This window comes from Dermacentor albipictus, chromosome 9, assembly GCF_038994185.2.
Source record: "Dermacentor albipictus isolate Rhodes 1998 colony chromosome 9, USDA_Dalb.pri_finalv2, whole genome shotgun sequence".
Lineage (NCBI taxonomy): Eukaryota > Metazoa > Arthropoda > Arachnida > Ixodida > Ixodidae > Dermacentor > Dermacentor albipictus.
In genome coordinates, this window is record NC_091829.1 from 100,416,403 (window position 1) to 100,439,301 (window position 22,899).

Consider the following 22,899-nt stretch of genomic DNA (forward strand, 5'->3'; position numbering starts at 1 on the left):
GGATAGTTGAGCATTCTAAACCAGTGGAAATTAGAGGCACCCGGTGGCTGCGACACCGATAAGCAGGGTGGCAAAAGCTTAATTCCTACGTTAGTGGCACGGCGACAGTGAGCAAACGATAGCCAGCTTCTTCCGAAAGAATTTCATTATTATCAAAATTCGAAAGCACGTTTCCTCTTATATAAGCCTGCTTAATAAATTTCATCAATAAATATACACGCTAACAGTAGAAAGAAGTGAAATAATCTGCACATCCTTCTTGATTGGTATCAGTTATTGGCCAATAGCTGCCGGGTAACGGAATGTGCTATGTCCCTATGTTGCGAAATAATTTGTCCAGAAAAGAGTCGGGAGCACGCTCCTGTTGAAAAAAGAAGGCTTTAGAGAAAGGTGACTTCCCGTTCCACTTGGCTGCACACAACTGCAAATTTTGGCTCAGATCTTCACAACAGCGCACGCTATCCGCGGGCTATCTCTTCTCACCAAGTCCGAAGAGCACTTCCACACCGCTTTAATAATCAACATCTCAGTGTCAACACCACATACGGCGTTTCATTTCGATCATTGTTTCTTCGCTATTTTATCGTCAATGCATCGGCGTCATGCGGTCGTCGTCAGGCCACCTTGCTTATGGGCGACAATAGTGACCCGAAGAAATTTGGGCGATATCAGAGTATGTGGAGTGGAGCCGAAACAACAAAGTTTCAGAAATTCTACTACAGGTGTTAAACGTACGGACTTCAAGGATACGACCGATTGCTACTTTATTGGCGTGCTAATCACATGACAGTCGACATTAGTCGTGAAATAGGTTCCGCTATAATTTTTTTATTCCAGTAATAAGCTACAACTAGGCGGCAAGATAATATTCTAACGAACAGTTCTAGGAGTTCGGAAACAACTATTTATGGTGGGCTAACTTGCGCTGGTGGAGTAAAAAAAAGTTGACTGCCGCGTTCCAAAGAAAGGCCTTAGGAATGCCTTCTGCTCTTTCTCTCGATCGGGGCTTCACCCCTTCTTGTTTTGGTGTTCCCCGACAGTGCTCACAACATTCCGAGCATGTGCGGCGAATGCACGTGCCATTACGTCTTCGTCTGTTTTTTCACTAATGCGACATTGTACTCTTGGAGGGTGCACCAAACTGCGTGCCTTGTTTAAGGAGGGCTTCTGTCTTGTATCATTACCACCCCTCCAAGAACGCATCGTTCTGATTCGTAAAGCGATGAAATTTTTTACAAGCTGCAGTCCATACTAAAGTCGTACATGGTACTGCATAGATGTGTTTGGTATCGTATTCATTGTCTGTCATAATATGGCTTGACCTCAAGCACAGTTTCTGTGCGACGTTGGCATCGTGATAAGCCCACTTGTCCTTCCGGCGTAACTTCGTAGTTTGCGGAACTGATTCTGCTAACTACTCGGTAAGGGTTCAAATAACGGTGCACTAGCTTTTCAGACAGGCACCGCCTCCGCACGGAAGTCCACACCTATACTCTTTCACCTGGTGCATACACGACTTCTCTGCCGCAAGTTGTATCGGTCCGCGTCGATGCGCTGCATTTCTTGAATGTCGTGTTGCACCAGCTGTCGTGCTTCTTCGGTCCTCTTGTAAAGTCGCTGATGTCAGGGTTCTGCAATGTCGCTGACTGGCAGCATTGCTTAAAAGGGTGTGATTAATGTTCGGCCAAATGCAAGGGGCTGGAATGGCGTTACATGGATGGTCTCTTGCAAGTTGTATAGTAAGCGAATGTTGCAAAGGGTAGTATCTTGTCCCATGTAAGGTGCTCTAAAACTTCGTAAATTGACAGCATAATGGTCAGCGTCCTGTTGAATTGCCCAGTTAGTCCATTTGTTTGAGGGTGATAGGTAGCTTTTTCTCGTGGCTGGTAAGAGACAGCTTAATAATAAATTCCATCAAATCGGCTGTGAACGCAGTTCCTCGGTCCGTGATAATACCTCCACGGGCTCCATGTCGTATTACCAAATTGGTGAAAAAGAGCTCAGCCACTTCAATAGCCGTGGCACTAATTAAAGAGGCTGTCTCAGCATATCGGTTTGGGTAATTCGTCGCTCTACAGTCCATCCTCACCCTGATGACGATGTCGGAAATAAACCAAGCAAGTCCATTCTCACTTGTTTGAAAGAAGCTTCTGGGGGTTTTATTGGTTGAAGGAGGCCTGAAGGTTTTAATGGAGGCGTTTTGTACCTTTGCCAATCCCCACACGTTCTTACATACTGCTGAACCAAACTCAATAGCTTTGGCCAGTATAACTTGGCATGAATTCTAGCGAACGTTCTACTTTCTGCGAGGTTTCCTGTTGATGAGTCATCGTGACAAGCTTCCACACTTTCAAATCTCAATGATAAAGGAACGCTGAGTAGGAATTTTTCTTGAATGAATGACGAGTAAAATTTGTTTTGCACAGGACAGGATTTATCATCCCGTACGATGGCAATCACCAGCTGAAAACTCGCGTAACATGGATGGGGTGTCCTTCCAGGTGCCTTATAAAAAGGAGCAAGTCCGCGTCAGGCTGTTGGTGTCAGGCGATCACAGATGAGGTCGCGGCTCCTAGAAACGGAAAGTCGCGTCCATCTGCCACAGGAGCACATTCGATCAGTGCACGTGACAAGTAATCAGCGTCACTGGGCTTCCGACCAGATTAGTACACGATCGTTATGTCGCGTTATTGAATCGTGCAAGTCCCCCAGAATAATCCTTCAGGTTTGCAAGCCAGCACGAGTGATGGTCGCTGATTGCTCGGAGCGGTCTACCATACATATACGGTCGGAATTTTGTTTGAGCACAGCTTTGGTCATAGTCGGTAGCTGTTTTACATGGTGATCAATGGTGGTAGAAAAAATCACGAGATCATCTAGATAAACAAGACGACTGCCACTTTAATCCGGAGAACGCACTGTTCATCATCCGCTGAAAGGAGGCTGGTGCAGAAGAGAAGCTGAATGGAAGTACCGTGAATTCATATAACCCGTCTGGTCTGATGAATGCTGTCTTTTATCGATCTCTTTCATTCATTTCTATTTGCCAGCGTCCGCTTTTGAGTTTGATAAAGGAAAATATTTTCGCATCCCTTAGTCTAACCAGAGTGCCATCTATCCTTGGAAGTAAATATACATATCGCTTTCACGACGTTCAACTTTCTATATTCAACCCACAAGCGCAAGGCATAATCCTTTTTCTTTACCAGCACCACAGGCGAAGCCCACGGGCTGGTCTACGGTTCAGTTACGTCGTCTGTGCGCATTGGTTTCACTTGGTTGCAGATGGCCTCTCTTCGGTGACACTCGGTTGCGATGCTAACAAATAAACCTCACAGTTTCGTCGACAATGATGCGGTGTTTGGCGATGAATCTTCTCTAGACTTTCGATGTTTAGAAACACGAGGTATATTCTCATGCAGGGTTCTCTATTTGCAGCTTCTTGTTCGGTGATAGCGCTGCTTCGACGTTGATGGAGGCGAGTATGGAGTCTAAGTTGTCAGAAGGAAGTAATGCAGACTCGGAAAGGCTCAAATCCGTAATCTGGGCGTAATCGTTAAGGCGGGAAAATACAGTTTCCTACGAAACTTGCTGGACCTAATTTCCAAATTTAGTGAGATAAACATTCGACCACCCATCATGCAGCCCAAGAAGACCCCTTTCCATAAAGATCCCTTTTCGAGTAAGGTCCCAGTGTTACAGTCTGCTATTCCTTCATTGTCACTGAATACGCGGCTTCGTACGGCGACAGCTGTGCTGAATTTTGTGGCATCTTGAAGTCGTCGTGTGTAATCTGAAGCGCATGAAATTGTTTTATTCAGACTCGAATGTCAGGGTGGCATGGTTCATTCAGAACAACACAGAAGATTCCTTAAAGTCGATTACGGCACCGTTCACCTGCAAGACGGCCATTCTAATAATGAAATCACTTGAGCTTTCTGACAGGACAATAAAACTAGTGAGGTATGTGAAGCCTCGTATTTAAGTTCTTTAAGTGCACCTGCTGTGCGCCTTATTGACCCGGTGAGCATGCTCACCATGTCGATAAGTTTTGTTCTGGTGGTTCAACTTTGCGGTCTTCTCCAAGGAGTCAGCACTTTCTTCTGTCTACGGCAAGCTCTTTACTCATAACTGAATGGTCTGCGCGTGTGTCTATTAAGGCAGTAATTTCGTAGCCATCTCTAAACACACATAAATCGGAAGCAAGGTCACTCTTCACGCAGCTTCTCACGCGTCAACCGCTATATTTCGGAATCAGCGCTGGAGGCTCTGTTGCGTCGACAGCCGCTTCGTTGGCTTCTAGGTTTCAACGCAGCTTCAGATCTTTCTGTGTTCGGATACGTATCCAGCAGCTCCTGTCGGAAGTCATCTCACAACCGATGGGCAGCTACATGGTTTTCAAACTACCCTCTTGCACAATCTTGCAATGTAAAGTAAACGTTGCAGAGCTTCCGATCTTCGTCCCATCCATTGTATTCCGTGACACGCTCAAAGCCTGCTAAGCAGCCCTCGGCGTCTTCAAAACTGTCATCGTAGAAAGGCTCGGACATCCGCAGCTGATACACGACGATGGGTGTTGAGGCGATCTGGGATGTCATATCGGCATTACCTGCTGCTGCTACTCTAGCCGCCTCTGACAAAAGAGGAAACTCATGTGGCTGACCACGTAGGCGATGGCTTATGCGCTTGCGGACAAGTGTGAGCCAATCGGGTCTGAATAGGCGTTGCTCCGGGCTCCTTTCTCCAAGTTTAATCAGGCTGTAAATCATTGCGGAACACCTCCCCCAGAACTGCAACGAACAGTCAATGGAGCTCAGATTCAACAATTTATTGTGGGATAACTTCTGCTCGGGGAATAAATAAAAAGATGACTGCCGCGTTCCAAACAGCAGCTCAGGAATGCCTTCTTCTTTTTTTCTCTCAAGTGGCACTTCAGCTCCTTTTCGTCTTGCATTCCCCGATAACCATCACATACAATACGAGTTCGTGCGGCTAATGCGTTTGACATTATGCCTTCATCTTTGTTTCTCCACCGCACGAACCTGCTCGCGTTGTTTAAAGATGGTTTCTGCTTTAAATCAATATGTATTTTGTAAGCTTCTTCCAATGTTTTCGACGAGTTTTGTTTAGACGCCAATTCAGTACCTACAGGTATGCGGAATATAAAGTGTTCTTTGCTTGGCTCATGCTTGCGTTGTTTGTGGAATGTGCCTTTCTTTACTTTACTCTTGCAAAGTGGCATGCCTTCGAGATCTCTGGCCATGCTGTTACAAAGACCAAGTGTACAAGTGTGGGTACTCATTTTCTTTTTCGCAAGTTACGCCGGGTGAAGACGGTGCACGTGGCAGACCTCGAAAGGTAGGTGGCGTTTCCAGCCTGTTGCGTACTTGGTGGATCCTAACGAAAATCCTGGAATCTCACTTCCATATGCGAAAGCAGCAAAATTAACTGTGTTAAGGCGCAGCCCATGTACCAAGGCTTTCTTGACGCCTGAAAAAAAAATACACACGTTTCTATATTGTGCGCTTGCGCGGAGGAGACGTGGCTGGTGTTAATATGAGGGCGCTCTTCTAGCTGCATCCTTTTAGCTGCAACCATTGGTCGGGAAGGCACCCTAAACGTACGTGCCCGAAAAACATCATACGCGCTGCCAGATCTCAGTACGTACCCGCCATAAACCAACACGAAGAGTGCTAAGATATTGTGCGCCGCTACGCCCAGGAACAGCCGCGGCAGTACGAGGGCTGCTCGCTGCCTGTGAGATTGCTCCGGACTCGCCTCCAGAGCAGTGTGCAATAAAGTTTTGTTGTACGGCCTACCCTAGTTGGAATCACGTAGGCAAGCAGCCCAGTATTATGGTCCATGTGAAGGGACATCCAATACTGCAGTGACTCACTCGCGTAGCCAATGGCTCTCTACTCTCCCTGCTTCTCCAACGGAGTTCTCCTTGGCCCTGAACTCGGTCACCTTGCGCCACCTGGCGCCGGTCGTGTTGCTAAAATTTGGTGGCACTAGGCTACAGTGCGGCAGAGGGTGACAGTGAGACAGACACTTGCATTCCCCCACATTTACGCCTAGTTAAACAATTTTTTTACAATATCGTTAGTTCGTCACTATCGCTACATATTGTCTTCATCGAGAGGTATCATTTGATGTCATTTTACGTTTATAGAGCATCTACATGTCACCTATTCAACGCTTTTTTTCTAGACGTTGTTACGAGATAACAAGATCAGCGATACGCTAGCCCTCTGAGAAACCACCTTAGAAGATCTTGTACTCAAAAAAGAGGACTTCCTATGCCGACCACATTTAGTGACTTTTGATTACATGGAGCCCAACGACGCTAATATCCAAAACGAACCTTCAATAACATGAAGCATTCGTGCGCAGTGAAAAGGTCCGATTCACTGGGAGACCTGCTTTGAAGAAACTTGATTTAGCATAAAGAACTCAAAATGAATGACAGATTGCCGTTCATAAACTTTCGCAATTTCATCTAACAGGTATAGGAGGCACAAATAGCCTAAAATTAGCAATATTTAAGGCACTGCGCCGAGCATGAGTGAAACATTCTAGTGTGTTTCTTTCATGACAAATGACGTTTTTCAACAAATTTCATCTCGATATAGACAATAATTGCGAAACTACGCTGTGTTGAAAACCCCACAGTACCACGCTGCGTATTTAAAGGACCTTAAGTGACTTTCCGCAAAGTGGGTAATGATCCCGCATACTCTTATCTGTGGACGAATGAAACCTGACATTTTCAGTGCCAATTCCAAGTTTTATTGCACATGCATCTATGGTTCCGTCAAGTAAATATAGTAAGTATTTCGAGAACAAGTTAGAATCGTCCTTTGGAGTGCTAATTCTATATGACATTTATGCACAAACAACTTCCTAAACAAACGACACATTTACTATCTCGTTAAACCGCCTAGTTAGCAGCATCAGAACCATCGAGTTGCCATTTACTTGTGAGTAACATTAATATTACGCATTTCTATGCGCACTTTAGCACAGGGCAACAGCATTGCGCGATTTTTTGGCGTGATGTTATTAGTTCCTTGCGCATAGTGATATTTAAAACACCTAAAGTATGCCTACAGCCAATAAGATGCGGGCGTTGTTGTGCTATTGGACAAGTTGCACCAGCGTATGCTACTGATTATACGCTGACTCATTGTTATGCCTGTATAGATTCAGTGTATATCAAGACCCTTACAGTAAACGTTTCTGCAAAGATTTTTACCACTTTTTAAAAATCGTACGTGGCAGATAACACAATTCTTCTCATTGTGCCGAATTGCTGCATCACGCGGACATTATTTCCACATGAATAGAAATGCATAATTGGCTTAGTAACAAAAATTCGGTAATTCACTTTATTATTATTTACCTTATGTCACTTATTGCAATTTGCAAGTTGCAGCCAGGGAATTCGCATGGCGGATTCACTTGGAACGAAATATCAGGATGGCACCAATTTCTAAATAATAATTCCTGAACATTGCAAAGGAATACGTTTCTGGTGCACTTACTCTATGTGATTCAATGGTTAAAACGGTGTTTTAATGAATAAGTACAACAGCTCGTTTTTTACCACAACTTTGATGGCACATATCTAGGATATGGTGTGGTCTGCAAAATAATTTTCAAGTGGATATGTCTTGCAATGTCTCTTGCTACAGTACCTAAATTTCAGTGTGTGCTGTGAAGTGATTCCTTAAAAACCTAAGCAGTATGGTATGGTATGATGAACTTCATTTAATGTCCTGAAGATCAACGCTTAGGTTGACGCAGGCGGCTCCCACGTCGGGATAGTAAGGTTTAACCTTACCGCCGTATCATGGGCCTTCTGGTCGGCCTGTACTTGATCGAAAAGACCTCCACTGTGTAGGACTCGCTGCCACCAGTCTCTCTCCTTGTAACAGTCTGTGAAAGTCACAGGACACTGCCAAAGCATGTGATCCAGAGTAATGATGCCATTACAGTTCTCGCTATTGATTGGTATCTCTCTTTCAGGATATATCTTGTTAATAAAGTTTCTTCTTGGATATGTTCTTGTTTGCAACAATCTCAGAGTCACCGCTTGAGCTCTATTGAGCTTAGCGTGTGGCACTGGGAATTCCCTTCTGTTCATGTAATAATGCCTTGTGATTTCATTATATGTTAGTAATTGGTCCCTGTTCTCCTCCTGTGTATTATTAAGGTCCTGGTCGCGTAATGCACGGATAGTAAGTCCTCGTGCAGCTCCGTTAGCCATCTCATTTAAATTCTTCCGAGATGGATCGACCGACCCCATGTGCATAGGAAACCAGCGGATTTCGATCTCTTGGCTGTCCAACTCACCGATCAGCTGGGCAGCCCTTTTGGTTACAAAGCCATCGGCAAAGCGTCTAATAGCCACCTTAAAGTCACTGTAAATCTTCCTCCACTTATTATTCCTTAAAGCCAATGCTATCGCTACTTGTTCTGCGACTGTCGTGTCTTTAGTCATGATTGTAATAGCATCCAGAGTGAGACCATCTGCATCTACTACTACTGCCGTAAAAGCTTTCTTTCCTCTGACCCACGCAGCATCTATTTCTCTGTCGTGTTCTATCTCTTGCAGGAGAGCTTTGGTCCTTGCTTTTCGTCTTTCCAGGTTGTGCGCCGGGTGCATATTTCTGGGGAAAGCAGTCGTCTCTATTACCTCTCTTATGCTATCTTTTAGTTCTACTGTGCCTTCACCTGAAATTTTGGATTCGGTTGGGCACCATCCTACCTCTTCTAGTATTGCTCGACCTGGCCTTGTTCAGAGAGCCTCTCTCTGTGGGCAATTTGCTGAGCTTCAATAATCTCGGCTATTGTGTTGTGGAGCCCGAGTTTCATTAATTTGTTATCCGGAGTGTTAATCGGTAACCCCACTGTTGTTTTAACTAGCCTTTTAATTAATCTATTCAACTTGTTTATCTCTGTCTGTCCAAGTGAGCATCCCAGCTACATATGAGAAGTGACACAAGGCGAAAGCGTGGACCAGTCTCATGGCGCTCTCCTCTCCCAGCCCTCTGTGTCTGTTAGTGATTCTCCTTAGCAGTCGTACAACCTCCACAGTGTTGCTTGTGATGTGTCGTATCGTTCTCCCATTTGCCCCGTTTGCCTCCAGGAATAACCCTAAGACTCTAATGGATTCTACTTGCTTCATAGATTCGCCTGTCTTCGTGGTCAGTACTAACCTGGGTTCATCCTCGGGAACGTATCCCCTCAGTTTTCTACCCCTTCTTCTGTTCTTGAGTACAAGGAGTTCAGACTTATTAGCAGAGCATTTGAGTCCCATGCCTTCTAAAATAGACTCCACCTCATAAATAGTCTTCTGAAGTCTGCTTTCCGCATGTCCCATACTTCCTTCAGCGGTCCATATAGTCACATCGTCTGCATAAATGGTAAAGTGAATGCCCTCTATCCCTTTTGGTCCCTTTGCCACTTTTGACATGGCCAGGTTGAAAAGCATAGGCGACAAGACCGACCCTCGTGGCGTCCCTCTGTCACCGACATCCATCTTCTTTGATTTAATATCCCCGAATCGAAGGTGAGCTGAACGATTGCTAAGAAAGGTTTTGACCGCTTCATAGAGTTTTCTCCCCAATCCCAGTTCGGAAATCACTTCAAGTACTGCTCTATGCTTAATGCTGTCAAAAGCTTTTTCGACATTCAACCCCAAGAAAGCTCGAGTGTTTTTTGGTTTAGCTAATAGCAGTTGATGTTTGATTAACAACATGGCATCTTGTGTGGACAAGCCTGATCTGAAACCAATCAGATTGTACGGTAGGATGTCATTGTCCGCCACATACTTCGTTAACCTGTTCAATATGACATGCTCCATTGTCTTCCCTAGACATGATGCTAACGAAATTGGCCTCAGATTATCCAAGTTGAGTTGCTTGATCGGCTTTTGTATTAGGATAATACTGGCCTTCCTCCATTCTTCTGGATGTATCCCATCTTTCCATAGGTCATTAATGTATGTGGTCAGATATTTTATTGAATCGTCATCCAAATTCTTAAGCAATCTGTAAGAGATGCCATCCCGGCCAGCTGCTGACCTAATATTCAGATCATACAGTGCCATGCGTACCTCACTTTCGGTGAATTCCTGATCCATATATTTGCATTCTACCCCTAAGTGATCGGGATAACTCACATCCTGATCTTCTTTCCTGTGAGGCAAGTATTTAGTAGCCAATCGCTCCATTATGCTCTCTGCGCTTGCAGTCTGACTCTCCTGGGGTACCAGTTTCGCCACTGCCGTACGTCTATTCGATTTAGTGCCTTTTTCGTTGACCAGATGCCTGAGCAGACTCCAATTGCCTCCACGTTTTATCTTTCCATCTACATATTTACACACCTCATCCCATTTTTGTTTCTGCAAATATCGTGCGTGTTCCTCTATTTTCTTATTGAGCTGAGCAATTCGTTTTCTAAGTCTCCTGTTTAGGCGTTGTGATTTACATCTTTGTAAAATCGATTGCTTGGCTTCGATCAAATGCATCAATCTACTATCAATTTGTTCAACCTCTTCCTCTGTCTCTATAGCCTTAGTTGCTTCATTCAAGTCGTCCCTAAGCTGAGCCACCCACTCTTGTAGTGTGACGCGCCCCTTTCTATCTGTGTCTGCTCTGTCTTTTCTTCTTTTTCTAAAGTGATCCCAGTCTATGTAAGTGAAATGCTTTACTTCCCCCCTGTCGTTTCCACCATTATGTGTAGTATGTAATGGTCGCTTCCTAGGTCCGTACCAGAGTTGATCCAGTCTGCCCTGGGTAAGGAGAAGTCCGGGGTAGTGTCCCTACACGTGGAACTGCCACACCTGGTAGGGAAGGCTGGGTCCGTGAAAAGAGAAAGGCCTAAATCCGTGGCGAGATGCCAGATTCCTTCCCCTTTTTTTACTACTCCACCGGTAACCCTAAGATTGGTGTGGGGCGTTGAAGTGCCCTCCTATTATGAGTGGCGCAGTTTTGGCTACCCTCATGGCCTTATTAAAAATTGCTCTGAAGCTCTCTCTCGATGATGATGTATGGGGTTTTTTGACGCAAGGGCCAGGTATGGCCAAAGAGCGCCATGTCTATGCTAATGGGTTTGCAGTGTACTTATGATTACTATGAAGTTGGTGCAACGTGGCTGTAAAGGGGCCTTAAAATATACGCACTGAAGTGTGTAAAATCTGTATAATAAAATTATGGGGATGACGTATGACTTGTACTATGAACATTTAGATGCATTTAAAAAGAGTGATACGATAGGTAAAATATAGCAGATTATAAGAAATGCTAGAGCACTGCTGCCTCCTTAGGGCCCTTTAAGCACAAGGGCCTGGAGGCTTGTGCTATGCAAAACAATTATCGCAGTGGCATCCTCTGGAGAGAGGAGGCGCTACGAATGCATGGGACTAATAACGTGTGAGACCACATCTCTGATGAAACCTAGGACTTTGTCTGCATTAAAAAGCGGTTCTGGTCCAAGAAGCATGCAGGATGAAGAGGAATGTGCTGTCGATATGCTAATGAAAAATGTCTCTTTCTCTCAGTTTCGGCTTCCCGACACTCCAGGAGGACGTGGAGTACGGTCAGCCTCTCCCCGCATCTACCACAAGTTGGTGGCTCGCTTCCGGTTAGTAGAAAATTATGGGTGCCAAACGTGTGTCCTATTCTGTGACGACAGAATAGGACATCTGTTCGGCGCGATTTTGTAGTAGAGGGCCAGAATCCTAACTGTGGTTTTATCAGGTGGAGCTTATTATTCGTTTCCGCGTCCCACATGCGTTGCCAGTGGTCCCGCGATCTCCTTCGCAAGAAAGGCCTCAGATCCGTGACAAGCACCGCAGCGTTAGGGTTAACAGTTTGCGATGCGATTGACGTGGCCATCTCATCCGCCAGAACGTTACCCTCAATGCTCCTGGGGCCAGGCACCCAGCATATAATGATACGCTGGTTAGATATGTACGCTTTACACAAGACGGTGTAGCGTTCACTACGTACAGGATTTTTTTGTGTATAGACTGACATCAAGGCCTTCACGACGCTTAGGGAGTCTGTATAGATCGCTGCTTTTGGAAGTTTTGATTTTCTTATATGCTTCACAGCAGAGAGTAATGCGTAGGCCTCAGCCGTAAATATGCTTGTTTCCGGATGCAGTACGTCGGATTCCGAGAAGGATGGGCCGACGTCTGCATAGGATACCCCGGCATTTGACTTCGAAGCATCTGTGTAGAACTCTGCACAGGAATGCTTGTGCTGGAGTTCTAGGAAATGCATTCTGATTTCGGCCTTACGAGCGTGCTTTGTAACTTGAATGAAAGATGTCTCGCATTGTATCAGCTGCCACTCCCAAGGAGGTAGCAGCTTGGCTGGATGCATTAGGCGAAGCTCGGGGAGTGGGACATGTATCTCATCACTAAGCTCCCTCACTCGAAGCAAGAAAGGCTTTCTTACAGAAGGACGATTATGGAATAGTGTAGTGCAGGTCATATCGTTAACAGTGTTAAAACATGGATGTTGATGATTGGAGTGTATTTTATGTAAGGCTGATGCAAGTTCTCTGTAGATGGAGCGACCATTCATTTGATTCCGCGTATAAGCTTTCAATCGGGCTTGTTCTGAAAGCACCGGTGGCTAAGCGGATGCCTAGATGGTGGATAGGATCTAGGACCTTTAGTGCGCTCGGAGCGGCAGAGTTATATACGACGACACCATAGTCCAATCGTGATCAAATTAGGCTCTTATAAACATTCATCACACACTTCCTGTCGCTACCCGATGTTGAGTGGGATAGAACTTTAAGCAAGTTCATTGTCCTTAGACATTTTTCTTTAAGATATTTAAATGTGGTGTATAAAAGTGAGCTTGGAGTCAAGTATAATACCTAAAAACTTGTGTTCTTTGTTGATAGGTATTTGATGTCCACTCAGTTGAACACAAGGATCTGGAGCCAGGCCTCTCTTTCTACTAAAAAGAACACAAGAGCTTTTGTGGGGATTGATCTTAAATCCATTTTCGTCAGCCCACTTGGAAACCTTGTTCAGGCCCTGCTGTACCTGTCTCTCGCATACTGCGAGGTTGCAGGATTTAAAGCCTATTTGTATATCGTCGGCGTATACGGAATAAAAAATGGCCGGTGGCAGTGAAGCACGTAGTGCGTTCATCTTAACAATAAAAAGAGTGCAGCTGAGCACACCTCCCTGGGGTACACCAGTTTCCTGCGCAAAAGGAGGTGACAGTGCATTACCGACTTTTACTCGGAAGGTACGGTTGGACAAATAGCTTTCTATTAGGGCGAGCATATTGCCACGGATGCCCATTCCCGACAAGTCTCTCAAGATTCCGTAGCGCCACGTTGTGTCGTACGCCTTCTCCATATCGAGGAACACGGATAGGAAATATTGCTTATGTAGAAAGGCGTCGCGAATGTTTCCCTCAATGTGCACAAGGTGATCAATTGTGGACCGCCCTTCCCTGAAGCAACACTGAAAGGGACCAAGCATTTGGTTTAATTCCAGGAAATGTATGAGTCGCCGAATAATCATTTTCTCAAACAGCTTATAAATGCAACTTGTGAGGGCTATCGGGCGGTAACTTGACGCCAACGAAGGATCTTTACCTTGCTTCAGAATGGGAATCACAATCGCTTCTCTCCATGCAAGTGGAAGATATCCAGCAGCCCAAATAGTGTTAAAAAGTGCAAGTAAAGTCAATTGTGTATCAGTGTGTACGTTCCTAATTATGTCGTACATAATTCTGTCAGGTCCTGGTGCAGAGCTCTTGCATGTGATCAAGGCAGCTCTTAGCTCGGCAATTCTAAAGGAACGGTTGTAAGGCTCATTCTCTCGACCTTTTCTTGATAATGACTTACGTTCTTCTGTTTCTTTGTGTTTGAGAAAGGATTGTGTATAATTTGCTGGACTCGACACGCTCTCAAAATATTCCCCAAGTGAGTCGGCCTGGTCTTGCAGTGTATCTCCTTGGGTGTTTACCAGGGGGAGTGAATGTGCTTGCCGCCCTCTAATCCTATTTACTCTGTTCCAGGCTTTGGCCTCATCCCCAAACGAGTTAATACTTGATAAAAACTTGTGCCAGCTTTCACTTCTGGCCTGTCGGCGGGTTCGCCTGCCTTGGGACTTTATTTTTTTAAAGTTCATAAGATTCTCTGCAGTGGGAGAAGCGCGTAGCAACCCCCACGCCTTGTTCTGATTCATACGGGCGATCCTACATTCGCTGTTCCACCACGGCACACGTCGTTTGCATGCCAGACCACTCACTTCGGATATGCATTTAGATGTGACATCTATTATGAATGCTGTAAAGAACTCGACTGCAGCATCAATTCCTAACGAAGACAGGTCAGCCCATGAGATACTAGACAGAGATCGAAATTTCTCCCAATCTGCTGTCTCAACCTTCAATCTAGGAGCGTGTGGTGGATATTCATTTTCTTTCGGTGATCTTAGCAGTATAGGGAAGTGGTCGCTGCCGTAAGGGTTGTCGTTAACTTCCCATTCAAGTTCAGGCAGTACAGACGGGGAGACTATGCTAAGGTCTATGGAAGAATAGGTTCTATTCTAGTAATATGTGTGTTCCTGTTTATTCAACAGACAAGCACCAGAAGAAAAGAGGAACTGTTCGAGGAGACGTCCTCGCGCCTCTATACGAGGGTCGCCCCACAGGTAATGTGCATTGAAATCGCCACGAACAACATAGGGTTCTGGCAATTCATCAATAAAGGACTGAAATTCATGTTTGCTTAGTTTATAATGTGGGGTTATATAAAGTGAGCAAATAGTGATAAGCTTGTTTAGCAGAATGACTCGAACCGCCACTGCCTCAAGGGTCGTTCGTAGATGCAAACGTTGACAGGCTATGCTTTTTTGAATTATAATTGCAACACCGCCCGATGATGCGAGAGCATCATCGCGATCTTTGCGAATAGTAACGTGTTGTCGAAGAAAATTTGTGTGTTGTGGTTTCAAGTGTGTTTCCTGTAAACACATCACTTTTGGATTGTGTTTATGGATGAGTTCTTGCACGTCATCAAGATTCTTTAGAAGACCTCTGACATTCCATTGTATGATTTGCGTATCCATATTTAAAGAAATTGGTGCTGTGTTTACGGAAACGGAAGTGATGTCTTAGGTTACAGAGCTCTTTCGAGGCCCTGTAACGGGGGTTCTGCCCTTTCTGGAGCGTTCGAGGGAGCCTCGCTGCTCCTTAGGCGTTTGGTGCGCCTTGAGGACAGGTGTAGTGTCCATTGCCTCCAGCGAGGCGCCGGACACATGCTCTTGAGAGCGAGAAGTTGCCAGCGCTGGGAGGGGCCGGGGAGGTTTGGGCAGCCTCAGCTGCGCCCACCTTCGGGGTCGATGGTCCCCCCTGCTGTGTTGTCGGAGCAGCGCTAGCTGCAACCGCCGCGGGTGCAGATGGCGTAACTGCCGACTCACTGCTTGTGGGTCGGACAGCCACCGGAGGCCGTTGTGACGCTGCCCCCTTACGCGCCACATCGGCAAAGCTGCTCTTAGACAGGTGTGACACCCGCCTCCGTGCCTCTTTGAAAGTGATATTTTCTTTTACTTTTATGGCCACAATTTCTTTTTCTTTTTTCCAGGACAGGCAGGCGCGCGAGTATGCGGCATGCTCGGCATCACAGTTAACACAATGTGGAGTGTTCTGGCACGTTTCTGAGGAATGTTCTTTGTCACTGCACTTGGCACAAGTCAGCCGGCCTCGACAGTTCTGTGAACTGTGGCCGAAACGTTGGCACTTAAAGCATCTGAGAGGATTGGGAACGTATGGTCGAAAACGAAGTTTGATATAACCGGCCTCGATGCAGATATTAGCCTCCCCAGGGTCTTGCATACCACATCCCCTGCACTGCACAACATCAGGTGTTGGACAAACGTCTGTTCTGTGTCCGATTCTTCCACATGCGTAACATACGTCAAATTGCTTCCTGTACAGATAGCACCTCACGAGGGTTGACCCATATTTGATAAAGTTGGGTACCCTGAATGCGTCGAAAAGCACAATAACCGATCCCGTAGCTTGGATACGTTCTGCAGCCAACGCCGTTGGGCTCTATTCATGCACAATCGTTTTCGTGATCACAATTTGACTGCCATTGAGGTTCACTCTTCTAATATCCCCCTTGCACGTAGAGTGGGGGGGGGGGGCTGTTTTATAAGCACTCACTTCATATTCTGCCTCCATGATCGTAATGGACTTGATTCTCACATACCTTTCATCATGAGAGGAGTCCGGTGTACTAACCACCACAATATTCTGTGTGAAGTTGGGGCAGACGATGTCTTCCTTAGCTTGGTCTGCTGTAAGCCCGGCTGCCTCGACGACCGCTTCTCCAATAGCTGTGCTGACCTTGTTCAGGTTGAGGCCTCCCAGAGGCCTAATGATGATTTTCCTGTGCTCCTCCGGCAGTTGCGGCATTCTTGACGCCATCACAATCCGGCGCTTGAGCTTGTCGGCCCCGGCAGCACCTTTGTTGGCGATCTCCTTTCCTTGTGACTCTTGGATCAAATTGGCGGGTCCACCAGATCCCTAGGTCTTTTTCGCAGATCGCGATCTTCGCTTGGTGACCACCTGCCAACCCATTCTTTCCTCGCCGTCTTCCGTCTCCGAGGAGAGTTCGTTGTCCATTCGTATATCGGCCATGCTCGCTTGGCGGGCTCGCTAGACCTACGTGGCGTTAGGCCCAGCGTGGCGCCCACTTGCGATGCACAGTAAAGAGGCTATAGAAGTCCAAAAAATGCTGGCCCACCTTGTCCAATGGTATCCACCGATTCGGGTTAACCTCACGAATCCGATAATGAGCTTCAATGCGTGGTCCTGCCAAAAGTGCCTGCAGAATCATTCAAAAAGACGGAGCTACGGAGCCACAGTACTACGCTGCGTACTTAAAGGACCTTAAGTGACTTTCCGCAAAGTGCGTAATGATCCCGCATACTCTTATTTGTGGACGAATGAAACCTGACATATTAAGTGCCAATTCCAAGTTTTATTGCTCATGCATCATTGGTTCCGTCAAGTAAATATAGTAAGTATTTCGAGAACAAGTTAGAATCGTCCTTTGGAGCGCTGATTCTATATGACATTTATGCACAAACAACTTCCTAAGCAAGCGATACATTTACTATCTCGTTAAACTGCCAAGTAAGCAGCATCAGAACCTTCGAGTTGCCATTTACTTGTAAGTAATATTAATATTACGCATTTCTATGCGCACTTTAGCACAGGGCCACAGCATTGCGCGATTTTTTTGGCGTGATGTTATTAGTTCCTTGCGCATAGTGATATTTAAAACACGTAAAGTATGCCTACAGCCAATAACATGAGGGCATTGTTGTGCCATTGGACAAGTTGCACCCGTGTATGCTACTGATTATACGCTGACTCATTGTTATGCCTGTATAGATTCACAGCGTACATCAAGACCCTTACAGTAAACGTTTCTGCAAAGATTTTTACCCCTTTATAAAAATCATACGTGGCAGATAACACAATTCTTCTCATTGTGCCGATTTGGTGCATCACGCGGACATAATTTCCACATGAATAGAAATGCATAATTGGCTTAGTAACAAAAATTCGGTAATTCGCTTTTTTATTATTTACCTTATGACACCTATTGGAATTTGCAAGTTGCGGCCAGGGAATTCGCAAGGCGGATTCACTTGAAACGAAATATCAGGATGGCACCAATTTTTAAATAATAATTCCATAACATTGCAAAGGAATACGTTGGTGGAGCACTTACTCTATGTGATTCAATGGCTAAAATGGTGTTTTAATGAATAAGTACAACAGCCTGTTTTTTTACCACAACTTTGATGGCACATATCTAGGATATGGTGTGGTCTGCAAAATAATTTTCAAGTGGATATGTCTTGCAATGTCTCTGGCAACAGTACCTAAATTTCAATGTGTGCTGTGAAGTGATTCCTTAAAAACCTAAGCAGTAAATGTTTTTTTAATTATTCAGTTACCGATTGAAATGTATCGTGCAAGTATGCGTAATGTCCGCCACTTCAAGTGCACCAGTTTAAGGACAATAATTGCGCTATCTGCCACAGGCATCTTTTTTAATTCCTTAAAACCTGCGCAAGGAAAACAGGGGGAAGACGGCACATGGACATTCAAGACAATGGGTAAAACGAAAACAAGATGAAAGCGGGAGCCAACTCTTCGACAAGTCCACTTGCCTTTTTCAAGGTGACATGTGCTTTCCTCGGCACAGTACATGTATATGTACGATTCGTCTAAAGAGGACAGGTGGTAAGGCGGGTGGGTGCGGCAACGAGCGAAGGTGTGTTAACGGCGGGATATAATTGAGAATAAAGAAGGGCTGTGCACAAAGCCCGTGACACGGCCGTCTGTCAGTCACAATTCTATGGCCATGTGTTAGTTGGCGTTTGAAGGCGTGAACAGCATCCTTCAATTACCTGCTTCGCCGGTGACCGTGGGCTATCGTTTATGTGAAAGAGATAATAGAAGGAGCGGCAGAAATCAGTGCTCGTGAAAAAAATATATATATTTATTAAAATACTCAAATGGAATAAATAAATGAAGAAGGAAAGGAAGGCGAAGAAAAAAATGAAAGAAAAAACAATAAAAAAACAAATAAAGCACAACAAAATAAAATATTAAACGCTATATCTTAGAGTCAAATTTTCGTTCTGAAAGAGAAAGAAAATACAGGGAATCACACCTCATCCATAAGTTGAAGACATTCCAACCAATAGGCATGAACATTTCAAAGGGAACTTTAGAAGCTATTCGCTATGCTAAGGGTAGGACAGGAATAACTTTATTAAAATGCCGGCAACGGAACGTTTAACGCGTAGTGACGTTGGCCAAGCGTCGACCCAGGGATTTGCCCTATTCTGCACTTCCCTAGTTAGGCTCGTTTGTGGTGGGTCGTGAGGCTTGTACTTATCGAGCGCACCCCGGGCCCTCTGGAGGGCCCATACTTTCAAGCTATGGGCAACAACCCTTAGTTTGGTTGCATATTGTTTTCTTTTTTTTCCTTTCTTTTCTTTTCTTCACCTTCCGTTCCTTTTTCCTTTTAAATTATTTGTTCATTTATTCTATTTCACTACTTTTTCATATATTTTTTTCACGAGCATCGGATTCTGGCACTTCTTCTTTTATCTCTCACAGACAGGATAGCCTAGGAACACCAGCGAAGAAGGTAAAAGATGGGTGCTGCGCACGCCGCTGACTCACCGACTGACACATGGCCATTGACATGCGACTGAGAGACGGCCGAGTCACCGGAATTGTTCACAGGACTCCTATATTCTCAATTTTACACCCTCACCGTTAACACACCTTAGATCGTTATCACGCCCACCCGCTTTACCCACTCTCCCCTTTAGAAGAGCCCTACCTGTATATACTGTGGCGAGGAACGCATATGTCACCTTGTCCACTTGTTGAAGCGTTGGCTTTCGCTTTCCCCTTGTTCTTGATTTGCTCATCACCTTAAAATCTTCACACAAGACCTCGAAGATGTTTACAGAGTGTCATTAAGGAGTTTCACTATGGGCAATAGTGAAAACATTTGATTAAATATCTCTGTTTTGTATTGATACTGTTCTTTCTTGTGGTGTTTTTATTGATGTGCGTGTTAGCTATACGCTTGTATAGCGAGTAGATCAGCCGCCAGCCTTCCAATATATTGGCCGTATATATATTATATTGGCCAACACTATATTACATATTGGCCAACACGAATGGGTTTCTTAATCCCAAAAGGTATGTGATGCAGCGCCCGGGAACTGAAAGCGTTACGATTGACCACAACCCTTCCATTGAGAAAAGAAAGGAAGAAAAGCACAAAATGACAGAAGTAAGACAATGACGAACGGAACGAAAAAACGTTTCAAATTCGTACATACGACCATTGGCTTCCTTAAGAGCTTGCTCCTCAGTCCTCCAGAAGACTCCATAAACAACCGGTACGAGGCCCAACAGCAATATTTTCAGAGCCATATCTATGTAAAAACATTTGAGTTTAAATCAGATGTAGGCTAAATTCTTTACAGGATATCCAATTCGTGCTAATTCGGCCACTGCGCACCTTTCATTTTGAGCACTGCCGACAAACATTATTTAAGCGCGAAAAACATACAATAAAACTCAATTTAAATCTGAATATTGAAAGCTGTTCATTGTAATTCCTCTTTCAAAAAGAAGGGTGTGGGGGCAAGGCGGTGAGATTATAGAAAAAATCCGAAACGCGTAAATAACGCTCAATAACAAGTTAGTATGCTACAACGGGTGACAATAGACACCTCTAAAATGACGTTTGCAATCCGATGTAAACACATTACGCACGCAAAGAATTACCGTTGTCCGAGGTCGCGGGATCGAATCCCGGCCACGGCGGCTGCATTTCGATGGGGGCGAAATGCGAAAACACCTGTGTACTTAGATTTAGGTGCACGTTAAAGAACCCCAGGTGGTCGAAATTTCCGCAGCCCTCCACTACGGCGTGCCTCATAATCAGAAAGTGGTCTTGGCACGTAAAACCCCATATATTAATTAATTACCGTTGTCATCAATGCGTATGCTCCGAACGCGATTGAATTTCTTTGGTTTACCTACGCGATAACAACGTGCGTTATTGCCCCCAATGACAGAGGCTAAAACCCTTGTCGAACATAGGGACACCCACGGCTCTTGCTTCAGCGTGAATATTCGTTATGTCTACGTCCTCACTCGCGTTAACCACCAGTAATTCTTGAAATGAGCTTTAGCTTTCTCTAAGCTCACCTGAAACGTATGTTATGAGAGCATATTGCGTCGAATTTATTGCATCCTTCCGTAATTCCGGCACCGGTAGGCCTAACGAAGTGCGCCAGCATAACAACAGGATGGTTGCTAATGGTTTGTCTTGGCTTGGATACGTATCGCGCGAGGCAATAGACGGCGCCCTGTTTTATAATGTCTTTCTTCAATTTCCCAGCTTCTTCACCTGCTTGCCCAGTTCCACTCTTCTTTTGATGTCGCTCAGCCTACTGTGGGTAGCTCGCCAACCGTCAGCCACCACATCGGCACTGGCTCCAATGCGCCATTGCGGCAGCGTCCGTACCACGTATCCGCCAAGGAGCGTCAGGTGATCAGTGAGCACGTGGACGACATGCTTCAGTGCGGCGTCATTCGACCTTCCAAATAGCCCGTGGGCATCACCGGTGGTTCTCGTGACAAAAAAAGATGGTTCCATTCGGTTCTGCGTCGATTATCGCCGTCTCAATAAGATGACGCGCAAAGACGTCTACCCTCTACCGCGCATTGACGACGCTCTGGACAGCTTGCAAGGCGCTAAATTCTTCTCTTCGTTGGATTTACGCTCGGGCTACTGGCAGGTCCGATGTCAGCACTTGATCGCCCTAAAACTGCATTCATTACGCCAGATGGTCTAAACGAATTCATTGTGATGCCATTTGGACTATGCAATGCACCTGCTACCTTTGAACGAATGATGGACAATATCTTGCGCGGCCGAAAATGGAGCACGTGTTTGTGCTATCTCGGCGATATCGTTGTGTTCGCCCCTGATTTCAGCACGCATCTTCTTCGCCTTAGGCAAGTGTTGACGTCGTTGACCAACGCAGGCCTGCAACTGAACCTGAAAAGGTGCCGGTTCGCCGCACACAAGCTCATGATTCTAGGTCACGTCGTATCACAAGACGGCATTTGCCCCCACCCATCAAAACTTCGCGCCGTGGCAGAATTTCCGAAACCAAAGACACTCAAAGAACTCCGCGCCTTCATCGGCCTCTGTTCTTACTTCAGGCGCTTTGTTCGCAATTTTGCCTCGATATCACCTCTCACGCAACTCTTAAGTGGCGCCAACGACCTATCCTCCTGGTCTCCTGCATGCGACGCCGAGTTCGTGACCTTACGTCGTCTCCTGACGTCTCCGCCTATACTGCGACACTTCGACGCCACCGCCCCAACTGAAGTGCATACCGATGCCATTGGTATTGGCCTCGGCGCTGTCCTTGCGCAGCGCAAGTCTGGCTACTCCGAGTACGTCGTTGCTTAGGCCAGTCGTGCGCTGACCAAAGCGGAACGCAATTACAGCGTCACAGAAAAAGAATGCCTGGCCATCGTTTGGGCACTCGGGAAGTTTCGCCCCTATTTATACGGCAGGCCTTTCAATGTGGTACTGACCATCACGCCCTTTGTTGGTTATCCTCTTTAAAAAACCCGTCTGGATGCCTTGCCCGCTGGGCTCTGCGCATTCAAGAATACGACATACACGTCATATACCACTCAGGTCGCAAGCACAGTGACGCTAACGCTCTGTCCCGTTCTCCGCTGCCAACCGACATGGCCTCCCTCTCCACCATTAAGGTGGTATCCTCGGTCGACATCGACACCTTCGAATCAGAACAGCGCAAGAATACTTGGGTGGCCTCTCTTTTGGATCTCCTTTTTTGCCCGCCTGCATCTCCCATCTCCCGCTCCCTGCGTCGCCAGGCTGTCCATTTTGCTGTCCAAGATAAACTCTTGTATCGACGGAACTACGAGCCCGATGGTCGCAAGTGGCGCCTGGTTATCCCTAGGACTTTGCGTTCCGACATGTTCGCGTCTTTCCATACTGACCCACAATGTGCACACGCAAGCGTTTTGAAGACGTATGAGCGCCTGCGGCAACGTTACTACTGGCGAGGAATGTTTACTTTTGTCCAAAAGTTTGTCCGCTCGTGCCCGCAATGCCAACACCACAAATCTCCGCCTCATCCGGCCCACGGATTATTACAGCCACTTCTGTGCCCTGCTTGTGCCTTCGACCGTTTGGGAATTGACCTGTACGGGCCGCTACCACTAACACCCGCTGGAAAACGATGGA

The 22,899-nt window shown here is 45.8% G+C and overlaps 1 long non-coding RNA gene across 1 annotated transcript in view; it reads right to left on the reverse strand.

Annotated features, from left to right (window-relative positions):
• Positions 1-22,899, reverse strand: part of LOC139050216 (uncharacterized) — an 81,356-nt gene that overhangs the window by 42,054 nt on the left and 16,403 nt on the right. Inside the window, exon 2 of the long non-coding RNA XR_011508815.1 lies at positions 19,937-20,032. This is a non-coding gene — a long non-coding RNA (uncharacterized lncRNA). The remainder of the gene's footprint in view (positions 1-19,936; positions 20,033-22,899) is intronic.